Genomic DNA, 10,249 nt, shown 5'->3' on the forward strand with positions numbered 1-10,249 from the left:
CTCACCTGCCTGCCTGCCTGATTGCCCTTAACTGCCTCTGCCTGCCTGCCTGCTTGCCCCTAACCCTTCAGCCTGCCTGCCTGATCACCCCTAACTGTCCTCCCCTGCTGGCCTGATCTCACCCTCAACTGCCCTCCCCGCCAGCCTGGTCATCCCTCATTGCCTGCCCCCCTTGCCCCCCGCTGGCCTGGTAGCCCTATGCAGCCTGCTTTTCAGTGCTTTGGTTGCCCCTCACTGTCCCCCTGATGGCCTGGATGCCCCATGCAGCCTGCTGTTTGGTCGTCTGTCCAGTTGTTTCGGTCGTGACGGCCCCTGGCTTTTTATATATTAGGAGAGCAGCAAATCGGTCTGTGACTTAACTTTGCACTAGTTTTTCATATCCTCACTAACATGGGTCAGTTTCACAGGCCATAATAATAATGCAAATCACTAATAATACAAATGATAATATATCATATAGATCTTCAAAAGATGTCAGCCAAAGAAATCTACTCATGTTGCTATCTTTTACATAATTATTATGCTTAAATATCACATTATAAATAATTAAATATATCCTAGTGGAAAATAAAGACCATAGAGCCAAAGTAATATATCTAAAGGTTCATGACTAGATTGGGTGAGAATCTCAGGTGAAGATTCCAGGTTTAGCGACTTCTAGTCCAGGTGTCTTATCACCATACCATTTCCCCTTTCTCCTCTTTTTTTTTTTAAAAATAAATCTTTATTGTTCAGATTATTACAGTTGTTACTCTTTTCCCCCCCCATAGCTCCCTCCCACCAGATTCCCACCTCACCCCATGCCCTTACCCCCCACTGTCCTTGTCCATAGGTGTACAATTTTTGTCCAGTCTCTTCCCTCACTCCCCACACCCTTTTCCCCTGAGAATTGTCAGTCCACTCCCTTTCTATGCCCCTGATTCTATTCTATTCACCAGTTTATTCTGTTTATCAGATTTTTTTATTCACTTGATTTTTAGATTCACTTGTTGAGAGACATGTATTTGTTGTCACTTTGTTGTTCATAATTTGTATCTTTACCTTTTTCTTCTTCCTCCCCTTCTTAAAGAATACCCTTTGGCCTTTCATATAATATTGGTTTGGTGGTGATGACATCCTTTAGCTTTTTCTTGTCTGTGAAGCTCTTTATCTGACCTTCAATTCTAAATGATAGCATTGCTGGGTAGAGTAATCTTGGTTGTAGGTTCTTGCTATTCATCACTTGGAATGTTTCTTGCCACTCCCTTCTGGTCTGCATGGTTTCTGTTGAGAAATCAGCTGATAGTCATATGGGTACTCCCTTGTAGGTAACTGTTTTTCTCTTGCTGCTTCTAAGATTCTCTCTTTGTCTTTTGCCTTTGGTATTTTAATTATGATGTGTATTGGTGTGGTCCTCTTTGGATTCCTCTTGTTTGGGGTTCTTTGCGCTTCCTGGACTTGTAAGTCTATTTCTTTCACTGAAAGGGGAAGTTTTCTGTCATTATTTCTTCAAATGAGCTTTCAATATCTTGCTCTCTCTCTTCTTCTGGCACCACCATAATTCAGATGTTCGTATGCTTGAAGTTGTCCCAGAAGCTCCTACACTATCTTCACATTTTTGAATTTTTTTTTCTTTTTGCTTTTCTGGTTGGGTGTTTTTTGCTTCTTCGTATTTCAAATCTTTGACTTGATTCTTGGGATCCTCTAGTCTGCTGTTGGATCTCTGTATATTAATTCTTTATTTCAGTAAGTATATGCTTAATTTCTAATTTGGCCCTTTTTCATATCCTTGAGGGTCTCACTAAATTTCTCAGAGGTTTGTAGAAGATTCTTGAGTAACCTTATAACCATGGTTTTGAACTCCATATCTAGCATTTTGCTTTCCTCCATTTCTTTCATTTGTGACATATTTCTTTGTCTCCGCATTTTGGCTGCTTCCCTGTGTTGATAGAGTGGCTTTGTGTGCTAGGTGTCCTATAGGGCCCAGTGGCTCAGCCTCCCTAATTACCTGAGGTGGACACTCTTGGTGCACCCCTTTATGGGCTGTGTGCACAGTCTTGTTGTAATTAAGTCTTGATTGCTGTTGGTATCACTGGGAGGAATTGACCACCAGGCCAATTGGCTGTGAGATTCAACTGTGTCTACAATGGAAGAAATGCTGTGCTGGAAACACCCTTATGAGGCAGGACTTGCTTCAGTGGGGCTTCGGTGCTCACTGAGTCTGCCCCTTGAGTGTGTCGCTTATAGATGTGAAGAGTTGCACTCTGGTATGGTCTCACTCTGACCACTGGTTACACTGCCTCTTGGATCTCCAAGGAGGTGCAAAGTCAGCCACTGTCTGAGGCCACCCAGCAGGAGCTACACAGAGATATGCAGATTCCTCCTCTTTGTTTGGGGTTTGGAAGTACCCAGATGAGGCTCAGGTGTGAAGCAATGCAGGCTGCTGCCTAGGCTTTCTTTTGGAGGCTTTGTCACTCTTTGACCCAGCTGCAGTTTGTTAGCTTTTAGATTGCAAAAGAACAGGCCATTCATATGCAAAAGCCTCTGCTCACAGCTTGGGTGGGGTTGTAAACTGGGTGGGATGGGGTCTCAGGGAATCATCAGGGTGGAGCAAGTCCCAATGCCTGCCAGTCTGCTCTGCCTCAGAGAGGTCCCGGGGTCTCTGTATCCAGTGGCCCCATGCAGGAACAATGATCACTGCAAGCACCTCTGAGAGAAAGCTGCTCTTGCATTCCAGCCTGAAGCCAGACAGTCCAGTTTCTCTCCATATGAGTCTGGGTCCCCAGAGTCTTGCCCGGAACTAGAGTTCAGGGCAATTGGGAACTTGTATCTCTCTCCTGATTGAAAAAGACAACAGCATATCCAGTTGCCAGCCCGTTTCCACGCACACCTCTGTACTCCTGCTCTTCCGTACCTCTGCACCTCCTACCAGCTTCAATGTGCTTTTTTCTTTCCTTCTAGTTGTAGAATTTCCACTCAGCCAACCTTCCCGTGGTTCTGGATGATGTCTGTTTTGTCTTTTAGTTGTAGTTTTGATGTGGTTGTGTGAGGCAGCAAGTATAAGTGTGTACCTATGCCGCCATCTTGGTTCCTCCCTTCCTTTCTCCTCTTAGAAAAAAGTATTATCAGAAGAGCCAGGCTGTAACACCATTTATAAATCCCCCCTACTTACACATTTTAGGAAGACTTTCAACAACAAAGGTAAAGCAAAACAGAGTTTTCTAGTTGACTCTCAAACAGGAATAACATTAATTTTAAAATTCCATTCCTAAATATTTTGGTAAGTGGAAGAATTCCTATAAATGATGATATTTATTTGGTGCCTGCTGTATAAGTCCATTAGCCACAGATGCTTGAATCCCTAGGCTCTAGGAGTCTCCATTTGCTGCATCATTAACTCCTTTGGTAATAATATACATATCCTCAGAGTGCTCATGACAATAATTTTCTCAAGTTCTTTATTCCAAAGTACCTATTTTTTTAGGAATCTCCAGTACATTGCTTTAGGCATAGAAGCTTAACAAATGGAACATGATTACCAGTATTTCAAATTTTAAATTTAAAGTATATGTCCTGAAATAGAAATAAAAAGGGTTATATATTTTTGTGCACATGAACACATGTTAATAAGAATCAAATAGTTTAGTCAAAATTTACCTCTGAGAACTAAAGGTATTTATGAAATTTTCATTTATTATTCAAAAGTTTAGAGTTCTATAGAGTTTCATTTTATGGATGGTAGAAGAATGCAAGAGACAGCAATCCAGTTAGGCACAGCAAATAATTAAAAGAACATTTGTCAGAGATAAAAGAAGGAGTGGGTGAGGAGAAACTAATATTTCAGAGCACATGGTATGTGCTGGTTACTTTAAATCGTTATCTCACTCAATTCTCAAAACAACACTTTGGTTCAGCAATTTCCTCATCAGTCCATTGTGCAAGGGAGAAAACTGAGGTTTTGAGAAGCTCCCTGATTTCTGAAAGTTCCTTAGCTAATAAGTCAGCAGGAATGGAGTAAAATCAAAGTCTGGATCTCTAGGTCTTATATCCTTCTTTCTACAATATACACTGCTTCCTAAAGTCCTTAGAATGAAAACAGATTGGATTCAGGAAATCAAGGATATCTCTTTACACTCATAGAGTGTAAACCCACCATAAGGTTATCCTCAGTTGAATTATAATCAGTCCACTTTAAAACACATGCAGGTTAGAAATTTGAGTTTTCAGTTACATGAGAGCACAACAGCCTGGGGCTTGTTGGGGTTGTTGCAAGACTCAAGGCTAATGTGCCTCTAAATCCCTCAAAGGCACATTAGTGGGTAATTACAACAAATACAGGCTAATGGGAGAACCACATCTGTTTTGTTGATGGCTTAGAAAATAATTCTGGGGTAGGAGATTTAGTTAAACTGCTTCTCTCTTTAACCACTCCTTGCCCCAATCCAAACCATACCTGCAAGGGGCCCTTGACCTCATGTATTCATAGGACAAGCACAAACAGGCACATAATGATTCTCATCCCATTTCTAAAATAGCGACCTGGCCAATGATTTTCTGGCTGATGACTTTAGACAGCGCATACATTCTCCTGACCCAGGAAAGGCCATTGAATGTGCCAGGAGGAGAAATGTTATAAATAGATTTTTAGCCATGCTGTCTCCCTATGGACCCAGGTGGTTTTCCAAATGAATTGACAAAAATCCATTTAAGAGAGAGCTTTCTCTGGTTGAATTGATCCTAAGATATCTAGTCTAGGTGCTAATAAAGTGGAACTTTGCAGGTGGTCAAGCCTTTATCTTTTGAGAAGTTCATATAACAGAACTGTCACTTGGAACATAAAGAAACTATCATTAATTTTGAAATGCATGAGGTAATTTAAAATCTGTGCTTATAGGTTTTCCCTATTATATGCTGTAATTCAGTCTCTCTGTGGTAAAGACAATACTCCATGTTCACTAAAGTCCATTTAACCTTTCTCTTCCTGAACATGTTCATTTCCTGGCCTCTTTCCCAATTAGAGTAAACCATATGCCTGGTTCTCACCAATGGGGTGTAGACCTAAGAGTTGTAATCCATTTCCAGATTTGATCCTAGAAATATTACATTTGAACATACAACCCGCTCTTCTGATTCGACAACCATGAAAGCCATATTTTAAGCTCACCTCAAAGAAGATGGAGGCAGCATGAGTCCTTCAGTTCCCACATGGAGGAGAGCTGCCTCTTTTCATCAGACTTTATGTGAATGAGAATCTACTATCTACAGGCCAAGCTTCTGCTGCCATGTGCTGCTTTATGTGATCTAAGTCTCAACTCTAATTTGTCACCACTGGGACCAGCTGCTCTGTGCCCTGCCTTCTGGGTCCCTGACATAGGGCTTTAATGGTCAAAACAAGGGCCAAGCTGTAACTGGCCCTGGGTTCTGAGTCAGGGCTTTGACCCACCATCACCAAGGCCAAGCTGCTGCTGCTGCTCTGTGCCTCACCTTCTGGGTCTTGAGTCACAGATACGACTCGCCATCATTAGGGCTAAGCTGTTGTTGCTCTGTGCCTTGCCCATTGGGGCCAGCATTGAGACTTTGATCCTCAGTCCCCTGGGTGTGCTTCTGCTACACCTGCTACACCTGCAATTTGGCTCTACGCCACTGCTGTACCCTGTCATCTCTGGGCCTATGCCACTGCTGCATTATCTCCCAGTTAAATCCAAAGCCTGAGTCACTGTGGAAGGCCTGAATCACTGTGGCAAGCCCCAGAGATCCAGACCCTGGTTCCATGGAAGATCTGCACTTGGCCACACTTCAGACACTACAGCAAGTGCACCTATGCCCCAGGATACCAGCTCTGCTGCCACTCTGAGTGCCAGCATGCCAAACCTTGCATCTTTAAGGATCACCTCTGCTAGAGCTATGCCTACAAACAAAGAAGAACAGAAGGACTTTACCACTGGGGACAATAATAGCCCTAGCTGCCAGTGCCACCTGAAGAACCTCAGCAGTCTTAGCCACTGAAGTTCCCTGCAGTATTCACTGCCATTGACCTCAGTTGACAGAGCTTCACAGAGACTGGAGACTGTGCTACTGGACCCTCCCCAGAACCAGTGATGCTGCATCCCATCCATCTGGCACCTTTGAAGCCACCTTCAGGTAAAAGTTTTCCCCACCAAAGACAGTTTGAAAGGTTAGAAGTTAATGTCCCCTCAAATATGCAGGCATCAGTGCAAGGCACTACAAACATGAAAAAGAAAATATGATATCACCAAAGCAACACAGTAATTTTCAGTAACTTACCCCAAAGAAAATGGAGATCTGTTACCTGAAAAAGAATTCAAAATCATTATCTTAAGAGAACTCAGCAATTAAAGAGAATACAGAATGACAACTTAATGAACTCAGGAAAACAATAAATGAGCAAAATGAGAAGTCAACATAAAGATAGAAATCATAAAAAAAGAACCAAACCAAAATTCTGAAGTTGAAAAATATAATGAATGAAACTAAAAAGGCAATAAAGATCTTCAACATTAGGTTCTATCAAGCAGAGGAGAGGATTTGTTAACACAAAGACAGATCTGTTGATATTATCCACTTAGAGGAGAAAAAAAGAAATAAAAAACAGTGAAGAAAGCCTATGGTAACTATAGGATACCATCAATAGTAGTGATATTTGCATTATGGGAGGATAAGTGAGAGAGAAAGGAAAGAAAGCATATTTAAAGAAATAATGACTGAAAATGTCTCAAATCTAGAGTGATATATAGCCATCTAGGTACATGAAGCTCAAAGATACCCAAACAGATTCAACCCCAGAAGATCTTCATTGACACATATTATAATGAAATTCTTAAAAAAAGAGAGAGAGAATTATAAAAGTGGCAAAAGTTTGACCTAGAGATGGTAGGTCAAACCTGCAATTCAATGGATTAACACATGGGGGGTGTGGGAAAGGTGATGGACTAGGGGGAGTGAGGGCATATGCTGGGAGGGGGGTGAGTGGCCGGGGAGAGGACAATGGGGGGAAAAGGAGACATATGCAATACTGTAATCAATAAAGAATAAAAAAAAGTCTTATGGCTAGAAGCAGCAATTATTATATAGGATTATGTACAAAGTTCTATGCATACTGTCTATCTACCTACCTATCTTTCTATTTATTTATTAAGATAGAGGTGCAGTGCATGCATTTGTGCATGGTGGGATCCCTTGGCCTGGCTGGTGATTGGAGCAGGGCTAATGGGGGCCGGCTGGCTGGGGAGGGACGGCAGGAGGGCTCCAGGGCTTTCCTGGCCCTCTTGCCCAGTCCCCATTGGCCAGACCCCAGCAGCAAGCTAACCTACCAGTCAGTGCACTTCATAGTGACTGGTCGAGCGGTTGACCAATGTTCGACAGATCAGTCGGACACTTAGCATATTACGCTTTTATTATATAGGATAGTTTTCCAAAACTTTTCAGCTACAGAATTTTAAAATTTTTTTTATCTAAAAATGAAAAAAAGGGTGATGGAAAAAATAAAACAGAATAAAAAAGATCTGATTCTCATTCACATAAGGCTAATCCTAAGGGAACCCAGATAAGGCTATCAGTAGTTTATTTGTTTGTTTGTTTTGTTTGTTTGTTTGTTTTTAATCAGAGATCTTGTAGACTAGGAGACAGTGGAATGATATAGTCAAAGTGCTAAAAGAAAAAAATTGCCAAGCAGAATAATTTTCCTGACAAAATTGTCCTTCAGAAATGGAGAAATACTTTCTCAAACTAACAAAAGCTGAAAGAATTTATCACCACTAGACATGCCTTACAAAAAAAATGCTAAAGGAGTTTTTCAAACTAAAATGAAAGGACACCAATTAGCAACACAAAAATATATTAAAATGTAAAGTTCATTGGTAAAGATAAATACTCTAATATGAACGGTGGTATATATGCACTTTGAACTCTAGCATAGATGTTAAAAGACAATAGTGTTAAAACAACTATAGCTATGATATTTTTTTAATGGAAACACAATATAAAAAAGTAAATTGTGACATCAACAACATAAAGTGTGGAGAGAAGGCAAGTAAATTGTAGAACTTTTTAAATGAAACTTAAATTGTTATTAGCTTAAAATACACTGTTGTAATTATAAGATGTTGTATGAAAGGCTAATGGTAATCACAAAGCAAAAACCTATAAGAGACACACAAGTAATAAAAAGAGCCAAAATATGCCACTATAAAAATAATTCATAAAGAAATAGAGGAAGAAAGGAATAAAAGAGCCACAAATCAATTAGAAGACAATTAATGAAATGGTGATATTAAGTCCTTACCTATCAATAATTAAATTAATCCTTAATTATCAATGATTTAAATTATTCAATTAAAATACATAGGATGCATATGAATTCATAAAAGAGAAGACCCAATTATATGCTGTCTACAAGACACTTACTTAAACTTTGAGGACATTCACAAGCTGAAAGTGAAGTGACAGAAAAAAATATCCCATGCAAATGGAAACCAAAAGGCAACAGAGGTAGCTATACCTATATCAGACAAAATAGCCTTTAAATCAATAGCTGTAATAAGAGACAAATATGTTAATGTTAAAGGGGTCAATTTATCAAGAGGATATATAGCAATTGTAAGTTATACATATACAATATTGGAACACTTAAATATATTAAATAATTATTAACACCTCTGAGGACAGAAATAGATAGCAATATCACAATAGCAAGGGATTTCATTACAGTACCCCATTTTCAACAATATGTAGTTCATACAAAGTCAGAAAGGAAATAAAGAACTTGAATGTCACTGTAGACCAAAAAGACCTAACAGACATAACAGAACATTACATCTGACAGCAGCAGAACACACATTCTTCTCAAGCATCATGGGACATTCTCCAGGATAGATCATATTTTGGCCACAATACAAGTGTTAACAAATTTGAGATTAAAATTATATCAAGGATCTTTTTTGGCCACAGTGGTATAAAAGTGGAAATCAATAACAGGAAGAAATCTGGAAGATTCAAAATATGTAGAAACTAAACACACTCTTTAACAAACAATGGGTCAAAGAAGAAATAAAAAGGGCAATCAAAATACATCTTATGAAAAATGAAATGTGCCGAAACCGGTTTGGCTCAGTGGATAGAGCGTCGGCCTGCGGACTGAAAGGTCCCGGGTTCGATTCCGGTCAAGGGCATGTACCTGGGTTGTGGGCACTTCCCCAGTGGGGGATGTGCAGGAGGCAGCTGATCGATGTTTCTCTCTCATCGATGTTTCTAACTCTCTATCTCTCTCTCTTCCTCTCTGTAAAAAAATCAATAAAATATATTAAAAAAGAAAAGAAAAAAAAAAGAAAAATGAAATGTAAACAAAACATACTAAAATTTATGAGGAGTGCAAAAGCAAATCTAGAAGGAAGTTTATAGTTATAAACATATATATTTAAAAAAAGAAAAATCTCAAATAACAACCTAACCTTACACCTCAATGAACTTGAAAAAGAAGAACAAACAACCTTGGCCAGTGTGGCTTAATGGTTGAGTTTCATCTGGTCAGGGCCCATGCCTGGGTTTCGGGCTCTATCTTCAGTAGGGAGCGTGCAGAAGGCAGCTGATCTCTCTCTCTCTCCCTTTCTCTCTCTCTCTCTTTCCCTTTCTCTTTCTCTAAAATCAGTAAAAACATATTTTAAAAAATAAAAGAAAAAAAGAGAACAAACTAAATCCAAAATTATCAGAAGAAAGGAACTAATAAAGCTTAGCGCAGGAATAAATGTAGTAAGACTAGAAAGACATCATAAAATATCTGAAATTAAGAGTTGGTCTCTTGAAGAGATAAACAAAACTGATAAACCCTTAGCTAGATCAATAAAAAAAGAGAGGTGACTCAAATAAATAAAATTATAGACAAAAGAGAAGACATTAAAACTGATACCACAAGTATATAAAGAATCATAAAATACTATGGAAATTATATGCCAATATTAGAAAATTTAGAAAAATAGATTAATTCCTAGAAATATACAACTTACCAATGCTGAATTATGAAGCAATACAAAATCTGAACAGACCAATAATGAGCAAGGAAATTGAATCACTAATAAAAAATCTTTCAACAAATAAGCCCAGGCTCAGATGGCTTTACTTGTGAGTTCTTCCAAATATTTAAAGAATAATTAATACCAATCTTTCCAAACTTTTGCAGAATATTCAAGAGGAAGTAATGCTTTAAAATTTGTTTTATGAGGCTAGTATTATACAGATACTAAAGTCAGACAAGTAT

Source organism: Myotis nattereri, assembly GCF_964212035.1.
Source record: "Myotis nattereri genome assembly, chromosome: 1".
Lineage (NCBI taxonomy): Eukaryota > Metazoa > Chordata > Mammalia > Chiroptera > Vespertilionidae > Myotis > Myotis nattereri.